Below are 12,129 nucleotides of genomic sequence, written 5' to 3' on the forward strand. Positions count from 1 at the left end.
GAGTGACACCCAGCTGGCAGTTAAGAGCTCCTAGGCGGACGCTAGTTTGGTTGTTTTCGTCCGAGTTCTGCGGGCCCTCCCTCAGGGCCACGAGTTGGACCCCTCCCTGTGGCAGGAGAACCAGATCCCGTGGGAGCCCCTTCCTGGCCCTGGCGCTCCCGAGGCCCCGCTGCAGGTGCCTGGGAAAGTCTGCAACCGGGATAAAGGGAACAAAGGCTGCAGGTGCTCGGTTGCTGCTTTGTCTGGCTGAAGGCCCGCTTCCTGCTCCATCAGGTTGCTCGGGGCGTGGGCTGGGCTCCTGGAGCTGACACCCCCACCCCCAGCCCTGGCCTGCCCTTGGCCCTGCCAGCTGAGAGCTGAGGGCTGGGCCTTGATGATACAGGACCCGGCCCAGCTGGGCAACACACTTCCTTTCTGGAGCCCAGCCCTGGAGTTTCACTGGCTGAAGCAGGAAGCCTTGGGGCACCGGGCCCTCCTTCCGGCTCTGTGGTTTCAGTGAACCCCCCTCCCGTTCCCCTCTAGGTGGGGGTGGCCTGGGTAGGGGGGAGTCTTGAATCCTGGCCCCAAAATGGAGAAGGAACCCAAGACAAGCTGCCTTTCTTTCTGCAGCTCTCCTAGCACGGATGTTACAGGTTGGGCTGGGTCATGGGTAGAACCCTTGCAAGCCCTAACGATTCCCTGGGCCCCCCAACCCGGCCTGGAGGAGTTGGAACTTCCAACCCAATGCAGGGTGATCCTAGAACCACACAAACTGCCTCAAACCCACCGCAGGCCCAGGGCTGCCGCCTCCAGCTGCCGTCCTCCCTCCCCTGCTGCTGTTCTGAGCCTTCAGCCCATTCAAGGCCTTCGAATAGGAGTTTGTTCCTGCCTCAGGGCCTTTGCACTTGCCACGGCCTAGCCCTGGAACAGCATGTGCTCCAGGCGTTCATGGGACTGTCCTTGTCACTCAGGCTTGAGCCCTGAGCTGTCACCACTTAGAGAGGCCTTGTCACTCTCTACACTAATCTCCACCTCGTCCCTCATTATCAACCTCCTCCTGTTTCCTTCCACTCAGCGCTCACCTGTCTCTCCAAATTTCTTGTTCTAACGTCTCTGCCTTTTTCTTATCTGCCTCTCCCACTGGCATCTAAGCTCCCTGAGGTGAGCACTGGCCTATCTTTCCTTCCACTGTCTCCTCCACACCACCGGAGCAGGGCCTGGCCCGAGGCAGTCAGGTGTTCTCCAGAGCTCTCCCCAGCCGCGGGCCCCCCCTTGGAGGGGCCCCCCTAGGAACCAGGGTTTGGGCGTCTGGGCCCCGTCAGGCCTGTCTGCTCTGGACATGGCTCCTGAGGAGGCAGCATTGTGGGTATGAAAACACCAGATTCCCAAAACCCTTTGACATGCGCTACCTCACTGGCACCTCGTGTCCCAGCGACCTGCCGGACAGGTGGGGCAACATCAGAAACCCTGTTTTGTAGATGAGAAAATTGAGGCACCCAGAGGCTTAAGGAGTTTTGCCTCAGGCCGTAGGCATCACGAGGCACAAAACAAAGACTAGAACTCGGGTCTTAGGAAACTCTTGCCAGGACTCCAGGCCACACAGGAATGTCTTCAAAGAGAAAAATGTACGTTTCAAACCCATTTTTCCATTGAGTTAGGTTACAGATGGACAGATAATCTGAATCACTGCGTGGGGTGGGGTAGTACTCTAATCTCCCAGATTCTTTTCTGCTCCAGATTCTTCTAGGGCTCTGCGATGCAGGTATCAAGTCTCACCGAGGGAAACTCCAAATGGCTTGCTCTCTTCGTGGCTGGGAAATCCCAGTTTCCTCCCCATCTTTTGCCTTGAAACTAGAGCGGTGCCTCCCAAACGCACAGGGTGCTTCGCGCTTAGCCCTCCGTATGGACAGCTTCAGGTAGTTCAGCTGTGAGGGAGGCTGGCAGTGCAGTGGCCGGGGCGGGTCTAGAACTCAGCGGTAGAACCAGCTGGTCTGACCCCAGCGAGCAGGGTGTCCTTCCCACCGCGCTCATCTGCTTGGAAATTTGCTTCCAGCTGCCCGGGAGATGGAGTGACCATCATCTTCACCGTGTAAATGGCCAGAATCATCACACCATCTTTAGGTGCCTTTATTAAGCTCATTAGGGCTTATTAAGTCTTGCCGTGGCCTTCTGCTCCATCTTGCAGCTGAAGAGGGGGGAGGGGTGGGGAGGCTCCCAGCTCCACCCGTGTGAGGGAACATCCATGTCAGCCCCTCCAAAGGGCATCAGAAAACTGTACTTACCGGGAACCTTGTAAATAATGTACTAGTGTGGGTGCGATTCTGTGTGGAAGGATGCGCTTCCGAATGGCAACGGCGGCCTCTCTGGGGATGGCCTTGGGGGTGATCGACGGTCTCTATGCTTCTCGGAATTGTCTGAAATTTTTTTTTCTTTTTTCTTTTTTTTAATAATGAGCAAGAATGTCCTTTGTAATCAGGAAAAAATAATAATAAAACCATTTCATCTTGGAAAGGAACTGAAGAAAGCCAGTACACAGACATAGGAGCGGGAGGAGTTCTTATTTTGCATGTGGTCTGTGGTCTCAGATCGCTCGGGGGTGGGGGATCACAGCTGGAATCTGTGTCATCTGCTAACTGGCCCTCTGCTTGGGGGGGACATGCCTACTGTTCATGGAACAAGGACTAAGTAGACATCTTCTGTGAACGAGGCCAATCATTATAATCCTGTCTTGGCCCTCTCTTTGAGCGGCTCTCCCCTTTCTCAAGATCCCAGTGACTGCTGTCACCGGCCCTTCCTGGAGACGGAGCAGTGGCGCTGGAGGGAAACGGAGAAGTGAGTGAGTCCTGAGTCAGCGCTGGTTCAGAACCGCGGAGTTTCCCCGCCGCTCGCTTAAATGCCTGAACCTGTGAGTCAGGGTCATGTCGCCCGAGCCATGTGTACGTGCTTATTTGCCCTGCTCTGCGGGGGCCAGCTCCCAGCCTTCACCCGTGCACACACACTGGGGCCCGGGCCAGCCCCAGCCGGATGGCCTGGGAAGGGTGCGGGCACACATGACTTATACATTCATCCCCTGGAGGGGTGCACAGCCCTCTTGAGTGCTGAGCTCAGGCTGCAAAGTGCCAGAGATGAACCAAAAAAAAAAAAGACGAAGAAATATTAGTACGTCCTTTCCCACGAGTGTTGCAACAGTCAAGCTGTAGCTTAGAGCTTGTATTTTGTGAATAAGCAGAAATAAACTCACACGTCCAGCGTCAGTGGTCTGTTAAAATACGTTACAGCATTCCAGAGACGAGAATGCCATGCAGGTACTCAACGGAATGAAGGACATCTGGGTAAAGTGACAGGAAGTGGTCGGCTATGAGAGTAAGAGGGAATTGGCACAGCAGTGTGGACACGGAGGTCCCGTTTGCGTGAACCTGTATTATAAGCCTTGGGTTTTTGTTTCTAATTTTTTTAAAAAGATGTTATTTATTTTTTGTAAGATTTTATTTATTTATTTTTCAGAGAGCGAGAGAGAGCGAGCACAGGCAGGCAGAGTGGCAGGCTGAGGCAGAGGGAGAAGCAGGCTCCCTGCCGAGCAAGGAGCCCAACGTGGGTCTTGATCCCAGCACGCTGGGATCATGATCTGAGCAGAAGGCCGCTGCTTAACCAACTGAGCCATCCAGGCGTCCCTTCTTTATTTATTTGAGAGAGAGAATGAGGGAGAGCATGAGAGGGGAGAAGCAGACTCCCCATGGAGCTGGGACCCCCATGTGGGACGCCATCCTGGGACTCTGGGATCATGATTTGAGCTGAAGGCAGCCGCTCAACCAACTGAGCCACCCAGGCGCCCTATGAGTCTTCTTTTAAAAATTATAAGTGGGGGCGCCTGCGTGGCTCACCTGTTAAGTGTCTGCCTTTAAAAAAAAGGGCAATGTGTATACTTTGAAAATATGAAAAGATAAGTGACAGATTATTAGCAGCTATTAACTCTAGGGAATGGGGATATGAATTTTTCGTGTGTTAATTATTTTTTTAAGATTTTATTTATTTATTTGACAGAGAGAGACAGCCAGAGAGGGATCACAAGTAGGGGCAGAGGGAGAGAGAGAAGCAGGCTTCCCACAGAGCAGGGAGCCTGATGTGGGGCTCGATCCCAGGACCCTGGGTTCATGATCTGAGCCGAAGGCAAACGCTTAATGACTGAGCCACCCAGGCGCCCCCGCATGTTAATTTTTCTACAAAGAACACAATTAAGTAATAAAAGCCAGAGTTTATTTAAATGGGTCTTCAGCTACATTTTACGATCTCTCAGTGCTCAAGGTAATCTGCTCACCTCTAGAGGGTCCCGGGCAGGCAGCCAGGAGTAAGGAAACCTTGGTTTGTACTGTGTGACCTTCAGCAAGCCACCAGCGGTGAGAGGTATTTGTACCCACTTTTTCCAGATGGACACAGATACACACAAAGGACCTACTCTGTCCAGGATCCCATCGCTTGTGCTCCCAGAACTGGATTTTGAACACAGGTTTTCTGACTCCCAGTCCAGGATTTTCTACACTACATGACAGCCACTGCTGTCTGAGCCTCTTCTCTGAAGGACAGGGTCAGGAGCACCTGGGTGGCTCAGTGGGATCCAGTACCCTGTGGAGCTCCTTGCTCAGCAGGGGACCTGCTTCTGCCTTTGACCCTCCCCCTCTCATGCTCTCTCTCTCTCTCTCCCTCTCTCAAATAAATAAAATCTTTTAAAAAAATAAATAAAGGACAAGGTCAGAATACAGTCTCTTCCAGCTGACGACAGTCAGTGTGCACAGGAAGTTGCCTCCCTGCCCCCATCATTCCCGGTGCATCACAGGCCGTGGCAGTTGGTGTGTATGCCCTGTTTGTCGGATGCCAGCTTTCTCCAGACTGGCAGGAATCCAGCCTGGGGTTTGAAGAACTCTGGCCTGCTCCTGGCCATCTCGAGGGGGAGGAAGGCTTTTTGGCCAGGCATCTGGCCGGGTGCCTTGCAGAACCAGGCAAGAACTGCCCACGAAGGCTGGCAGGGGGCCGAGAACTCGTTGTCTTCCCTTTAAACAGACACAGGCTGTCTGTTGAGATTCTGGAAACATCTGACCTTTTGCAGAGCATCTCAAGAGTTGTCGAGGAGGGCCAGAGGGAGGTCCCTCCATTTCTGCAAATGCTTTAACCCTTTACGCACAGCCCTTAACAACAACGGAAGAGAGATCGGTTTTCAAGGAACTAGAAGGATTTGCTGCACCTGTTTTCCCAGATTGGGGGGGGGGCAGTGGGTAGATCACCCCTGGAGGCACAGACTTTGCTCGCAGACCTCCTGCACCATTTTCTCCACTCTCAGTCTCAAGGACAGGAGGCCCAAGGCAGGAAAGGTGCTGGAAGGGAAAATAAGGCAGCTCCACCGGCCCTGAGCAGAGGCCCTACTGGAGGGCTCCCCCCAACATCAGGACAGGAGCAGACACTGCTCCTTTAACTGACTGGTTAATGTGTTCCTTCACTCATCCGACATGTGTGTAGCCCCGCCACGTGCCAGGCTCCGTGTGATCTACACACACACTCAAGTCGTGCTCAGTGTTGAAGAGAGGTTGCCCGTCCAGGTACAGCTGGAAACTGGAAAAGAACCTTCCAGAGAGAGCCCTGGGGTGGCAAGGCCTTGCAGTGGGATGTGGAAATCAAGGAGTGTGTGTGTGTGTGTGTGTGTGTGTGTGTGTGTGTGTAACTTATTTTTTAAATGGGAGAGGTTTGAGAACGTTTCAAAACTATTGGGAATAGGGCGCCTGGGTGGCTCAGTGGGTTAAGCCGCTGCCTTCGGCTCAGGTCATGATCTCAGGGTCCTGGGATCGAGTCCCACAGCGGGCTCTCTGCTCAGCAGGGAGCCTGCTTCCTCCTCTCTCTCTCTCTCTCTGCCTGCCTCTCTGCCTACTTGTGATCTCTGTCTGTCAAATAAATAAATAAAATCTTTAAAAAAAAAAACAAAAACAAAACTATTGGGAATAAAGCAGTGAAGAGGGAGGGTGTGGGACACAAAAGTACTGGGGAGGAGACGCCCGGAAGGAGGGGAAGTTCTGTGGGGGCAGCTTCTCCACTCCCGCTTCCAGCTGGGGTCACCTGGGAGCTTAAAACAATACTGAGGCGGGGTCTGCCCCCAAGTCTCAGATTTAAATGGTCTGCAGGTGGGGTGCCTGGCTGGCTCAGTGGGCCCAGCATGGGACTCTTGATCTTGGGGTCTTGAGTTCAAGCCCTAGATTGGCCTTAAAGCTTTGCCCTGATGGAAATAGACAGATTGGTAGTCTACAGGAATAGCCAGCTTCCCAATGATGGCAATAGTGTAGCGGGGGTGGGGAACCTCTGCGGTGGTGGAAACAAGACCAGGAGGGGAAAGGTGGTGGGTTGGAAGAAGATGGGGCCTTTCAAGGCTCTGGAGGGCCCTCTGACTGGGTGTCCCATTCAGGAAAGGTCTCAGCTTTAGACTTGGGATATTATTGTCAAGTGTATCCATACCTGTAGCCATTGTATTTGTGTGGACATGTTGAAAAGCACTGCTTTATTGTGCCTGAACAGTTAAAATAACTGCAATCTTTATTAACTCGTTTTATTTTAAGATTTTTTTTAAAAGATTTTATTTATTTGACAGAGACAGATCACAAGTAGGCAGAGAGGCAGGCAGAGAGAGAGAGGAGGAAGCAGGCTCCCTGCTGAGCAGAGAGCCCGATGTGGGACTCGATCCCAGGACCCTAAGATCATGACCCGAGCCGAAGGCAGCGGCTTAACCCACTGAGCCACCCAGGCGCCCTTATTTTAAGATTTTATTTATTTATTGAATTGACAGAGATCACAAGTAGGCAGAGAGGCAGGCAGAGAGAGAGAGAGGAGGAAGCCGACTCCCTGCTGAGCAGAGAGCCCAGTGCGGGGCTCCATCCCAGGACCCTGAGATCATGACCTGAGCCGAAGGCAGAGGCTTTAACCCACTGAGACACCCAGGTGCCCTGTTAACTGGTTTTGATGTGCTGTCTGTCCCAAGACTATCACCCTGTTGGCGAAGGTGGCCTGGGTCTCTCTCTCTCTCTCTCTCTCTCTCTCTCTCTCTCATGCAAATAGAAAAAAGATAATGGAGAACCCCTTTGTTGATTTGTTCGTTGCATGGGGAGAGAAGGGAGGGCATTAAAAGCCGGGAGAGGAAGGAAAGGTGTTGCAGACAGTGGGCACCAAGAAGTGAGCAGAGAACCCAGCTGGCCAGGCAGGCAGTGTGGAGGGTCTGTGGCAAGCGGTGACCTGGGTTTGCACTGGAGCCCTTCCCTCTGTGAGTGAAGCTCCCACGGCCGCTCAGAAAGAGGTACCGGGAAGGTAGAGCCCAGAGCTGATGCCGAGCACCACCCCGGCGGTGAAAATACGGCAGTGGGGGAGTTCAGGAAAGGTTGTTGCAATGGTGAGTCACAGCATCTAAGTTGGGTTGGGAGGGAATGAAGAAAGTCTAATGGCTGGGAGGTGGAGGAGATGCTCGTAAGGTCCCGAAAAGGTCAGAGGGAGTGTGGTAAACCAGAAAGTTGGAAGGAACAGAGGTTATGGCCAGGGACAGAGATGCCTGAATTTGGGATCTTGGTGATGAGCCATTATTGATGGTAAAAGGGGGGGATGGGGGCGCCTGGGTGGCTCAGTGGGTTAAAGCCTCTGCCTTCAGCTCAGGTCATGGTCCCAGGGTCCTGGGATCGAGCCCCGCATCGGGCTCTCTGCTCAGCAGGGAGCCTGCTTCCTCCTCTCTCTCTGCCTGCCTCTCCGCCTACTTGTGATCTCTGTCTGTCAAATAAATAAATAAAAATCTTTAACAACAAAAAAAAAAGGTGGGGGGGGGATGGGGGAGGTCCCTGGAGACCTGAGCAATCAATGTCTAGCATGTGGTTGTTGAAGTCACCCATGATGATGATGGGGCTTTAGGTGGAGAAAAGGATGGGGAGTCATGTGCCAAAGTCTCCAGTGACTATGGGGGTGTGGCCAGGAGGCTGGACAACCTTAAGGCTTTTACAAGAGGTTGGAAGACTGTGGCTTAGGAGGGGCATGGGGATGTGATCATGAAACGTGTGTTTGGAGCCCTAGGTCCTGGGAGACCTTGGGGAAGTTAGGGGAGGAGTGTAGTAGCATGGAGCACAGCCCAGAAGCATAGGCCATTATGGAGGTGCCAGTGAGCTAGAGAACAAAATCAATGAGGTTCATGGTTCTTTGTTGAGGGCAGCTGTTCTCTGAGTGTGCTTTCTCTGCCTGCATCGGGGCATCACCTCATTACCTGGGAACTTATTAGATATGCAGATACTGTGGGCCCAGCCCAGACCTACTGAGTCAGTGGGGCGGAGCCTGGCAGTGTGCTTTCCTTTGGTTCCCTTGGCTTTCCCCTGATTCTGATAGAGGCACAAGTCTGAGACCCACAGGAATATAATATGGGAAAGGTGGTTCGCTCTGGAAAAACATAAAACTGGATTCCAAACTTAGCATCTGCGTGGCACAGTCGGTTGAGTGTTGGACTCTTGGTATTGGTAGAAGTCATGATCTCGAGGTTGTGGGATGGAGTCACGCATTGGGCTCTGTGCCTCTCAGTGCAGAGTCGTCTTGAGTTTCTCTCTCCTTCGCTCTCTGCCCCATCCCCCACACATGCTCTCTCTCTAAAATTAATAAATAAATTGTTTTAAAAAACCACAACTTACCATCGCATGAAAAAGTGGACTTCATATGGACTAATTCCTAAATGTGTCCAGAAAAACCATGAAGTTAATAATATAAAATGTTGGGGCACCTGGGTGACTCAGAGGGTTAAGCCTCTGCCTTCAGCTCAGGTTGTGATCCCAGGCTCCTGGGATCTCATCAGGCTCTCTGCTCCGTGGGGAGTCTGCTTCTATCTCTCCCTCGATGCTCTCTCTCTCTCTCTCTCAAATAAATAAATCTTAAAAAAAAAATAGGGGCACCTGGGTGGCTCAGTGGGTTAAAGCCTCTACCTTTGGCTCAGGTCATGATCCCGGGGTCTTGGGATCGAGCCCCACTTCGGGCTCTCTGCTCAACGGGGAGCCTGCTTCCCCCTCTCTCTCTGCCTGCCCCTCTGCCTACTTGTGATCTCTGTCAAATAAATGAAATCTTCTAAAAAATACTATAATGCAAAGAGATCCATCAGTTTGATTAATTAGAATTAAAGATTTCTGCCCAAGGATGGCTACATTGACAAGGTTAACAGACGAGATTGGGAGAATATATTTGTGGTATCTAAAGCTGATAAGAGGGGTGGGTGTCTAGCTGGCTCAGTCAGTGGAGCATGAAACTCTGATCTAGGGGTGTGGGTTCGAGCCCAACCTTGGGCGTAGAGATGACTTAATGATAAAGTCTTTAAAGCTGACAAGGGACTAATATCTAAATTCAGAATATGCTAAGAACTTCTACAAGTCTGTAAGAAAAAGATGGGACTCAAATGGGGAAAAAATGGGCAAAGATGCAAATAGGTGATTTACACAAGGAGAAATTGAAAAGCTAATCAACACAGGAGACATTAAGATACATTAGAAATCTGAGAAACACAAATTAAAACATTTGTTGGCAGCTTTGGTCATTGGACCTCCAAACTTCCCAAACTGGAAACAACCCAGATGTTCACCAGTAGGTGAGACGAATTGGTATTCGTACAATAAATACTATTTAATGATAGAAAAAGAATGAATCATTGACACAACTCTCAGAAATTTTTTGGTGTGTGGAAACAACCAGACACAAAAGACTATATACTGTACAGTTGCATTTATATGACATTCTAGAAGAGGCATAAGTAATTTGTAGTGATTGGAATCAAATCGGTGGCTGTGGGGAGTAGGGAGGGGAGATTGAGAGCAAGGGGCACAGGGAACATTTTGGGGTGATGAAAATATTTCATGTTTTTATTTGGATTGTGTTTACAAGTGTACGTATGTGTCAAATGTGTTAGTATTATTGAATGCAAATTATGCCTGGGTAAGGTTTATTTATTTTTAATTTTTTTAAAGATTTTTTTTTATTTATTTGACAGAGATCACAAGTAGGCAGAGAGGCTGGCAGAGAGTGGGGGGGGGAGCAGGCCCCCCGCTGAGCAGAGAGCCCAATGTGGGGCTCCATCGCAGGACACTGAGATCATGACCCGAGCCGAAGGCAGAGGCTTTTACCCACTGAGCCACCCAGGAGCCCCTATTTTTAATTTCTTAAAAGATTTTATTTATTTGAGAACAAGAGAACATGCAAATGAGAGAGAGCATGAGCAGGGCAGGGGGAGGAGGGAGAGGGAAAGGGAGAAGTGGAATCCCTGATGAGCAGGGACCCTGACACAGGGCTCAATCCCAGGACCCCAAGATCACAACCTGAACCAAGGGCAGGTGCTTAACTGACTGAGCCACCCAGGCACCCAGATAAAGTTGACTGAAAAGCAACATTATAGGGGCACCTGGATGACTCAGTTGGTTAAGCATCTGACTCTTGATTTTGACTCAGATCTTGATTTCAGGGTCTTGAGTTCAAACCCCATGTTGGGCTCCATGCTGGGTGTGCAGCCCGCTTAGATAGATAGACAGCCAGATAAAACAATATAATAACTTTATATCATTTAGATTGTTAAAATGAGACAGCTGGATAATGCCAGGAATTGGGAGGGTACAGGGGTGCAGAGCTGGTAGGCTTGGAGGGAGGGTGGCCTGTGACTCCAGAGCAAGTCATATCCTGTAAATAATCTCAAAGAAAACTCCTACAAGACGGAGACGCCAGAAGATATTCACGGCGGAGTTATTTACCAGGGTGGGGAGTTGTAGACAATTTGGGGGTCCATTCCTGAGGAAATAGATAGATAAAATGTGGATGTACACCTTGGGGCACACTCTGAAGCAACTAGGAGCAGCAGATTAAACATACCCAGAGCAGCATGGATGGGTCTGAGAAGTAAAACACTAAGGAACTGAATGAGGTATACAATAAGATGTCATTATGTAAATTAAAAATAGAAAACAGGGGCACCTGGGTGGCTCTATGGGTTAAAAACCTCTGCCTTCAGCTCAGGTCATGATCCCGGGGTCCTGGGATAAAGCCCTGAATTGGTCTCTCTGCTCAGCGGGGAGCCTCCTTCCTCCTCTCTCTCTCCTCTATGCCTGCCTCTCTGCCCACTTGTGATCTCTGTCAAATACATAGATGATAAATAAATCTTAGGAAAAAAAGAAAAAGAAAAAAAGAAAGCACTCCAAGTAGAAATGGGTCAAAAACATGAACAGACATTTCACAAAGAAGAATTACGGAGGGTGGGCGCCTGGATGGCTCAGTCGGTTAAGCACTTGCCGTCAGCTCCATTCATGTTCCTAGGGTCCTGGGATCAAGCCCCTGGAGCCCCATGTTCTGGGGCTCCCTGCTCAGCAGGGAGTTTGTTTCTCCCTCTCCCTTTGCCTGCCGCTCCACCTGCTTGTGCTCTCTCTCTCTCTTAAATAAATATTTTCCAAGAAATAGAGCCTATTCAAAAAAAAAAAGAAGAAGAGCTTTGAAAAATAAGCACATGAAAAGATGTTCAACATTATTAGCCATCAGGGAAATGCAAATTAAAACTACAGGGGGCTGTACTATACACCTTTCAGAATGGCTGAAAAATAAAACAGTGATAACACTAAATGCTGGCAAAGATGTAGAGAAACTGGATCTTTTCTGTATCCTGATGGGAATGTAAAATGGTACAGTCACTCTGGAAAATAACGTGGTCATTTCTTATAAAACTAAACATGCACTTACCACAAGACAATGACAGCCTTGGGCCATATACCCAAAGCTGTGAAACTTACACTCAGGATGCACATATCCCCTGTATTTGTAATAACCCCAAACAACCTGTATGTATCGTAAGGGCATTATGGTTCGTAAGAAAAGCCGATCTTAAAAGGTTTTATTTATATAACATTCTCGAAATGACAAAACAGTGCAGATGGGGGAAGAGATTAGTCAGGGTTTAGGGGTCAAAAGGGAGGGGGTGTGACTATAAAAGGGTGCCAGGAAGGAAACCGTTTGTGGTACTGGAACATTTCTGTATCTTGATTGCGGCAGTGGTTACGCAAATGTATTCAGGGGGTCGAGTAGCATAGCACTATGCACACACACTCACAAATAAAGGCATTATAAAAATTGGCAAAAACT

Source organism: Neovison vison, chromosome 13 (genome assembly GCF_020171115.1).
Source record: "Neovison vison isolate M4711 chromosome 13, ASM_NN_V1, whole genome shotgun sequence".
In the NCBI taxonomy this organism is placed as follows: domain Eukaryota; kingdom Metazoa; phylum Chordata; class Mammalia; order Carnivora; family Mustelidae; genus Neogale; species Neogale vison.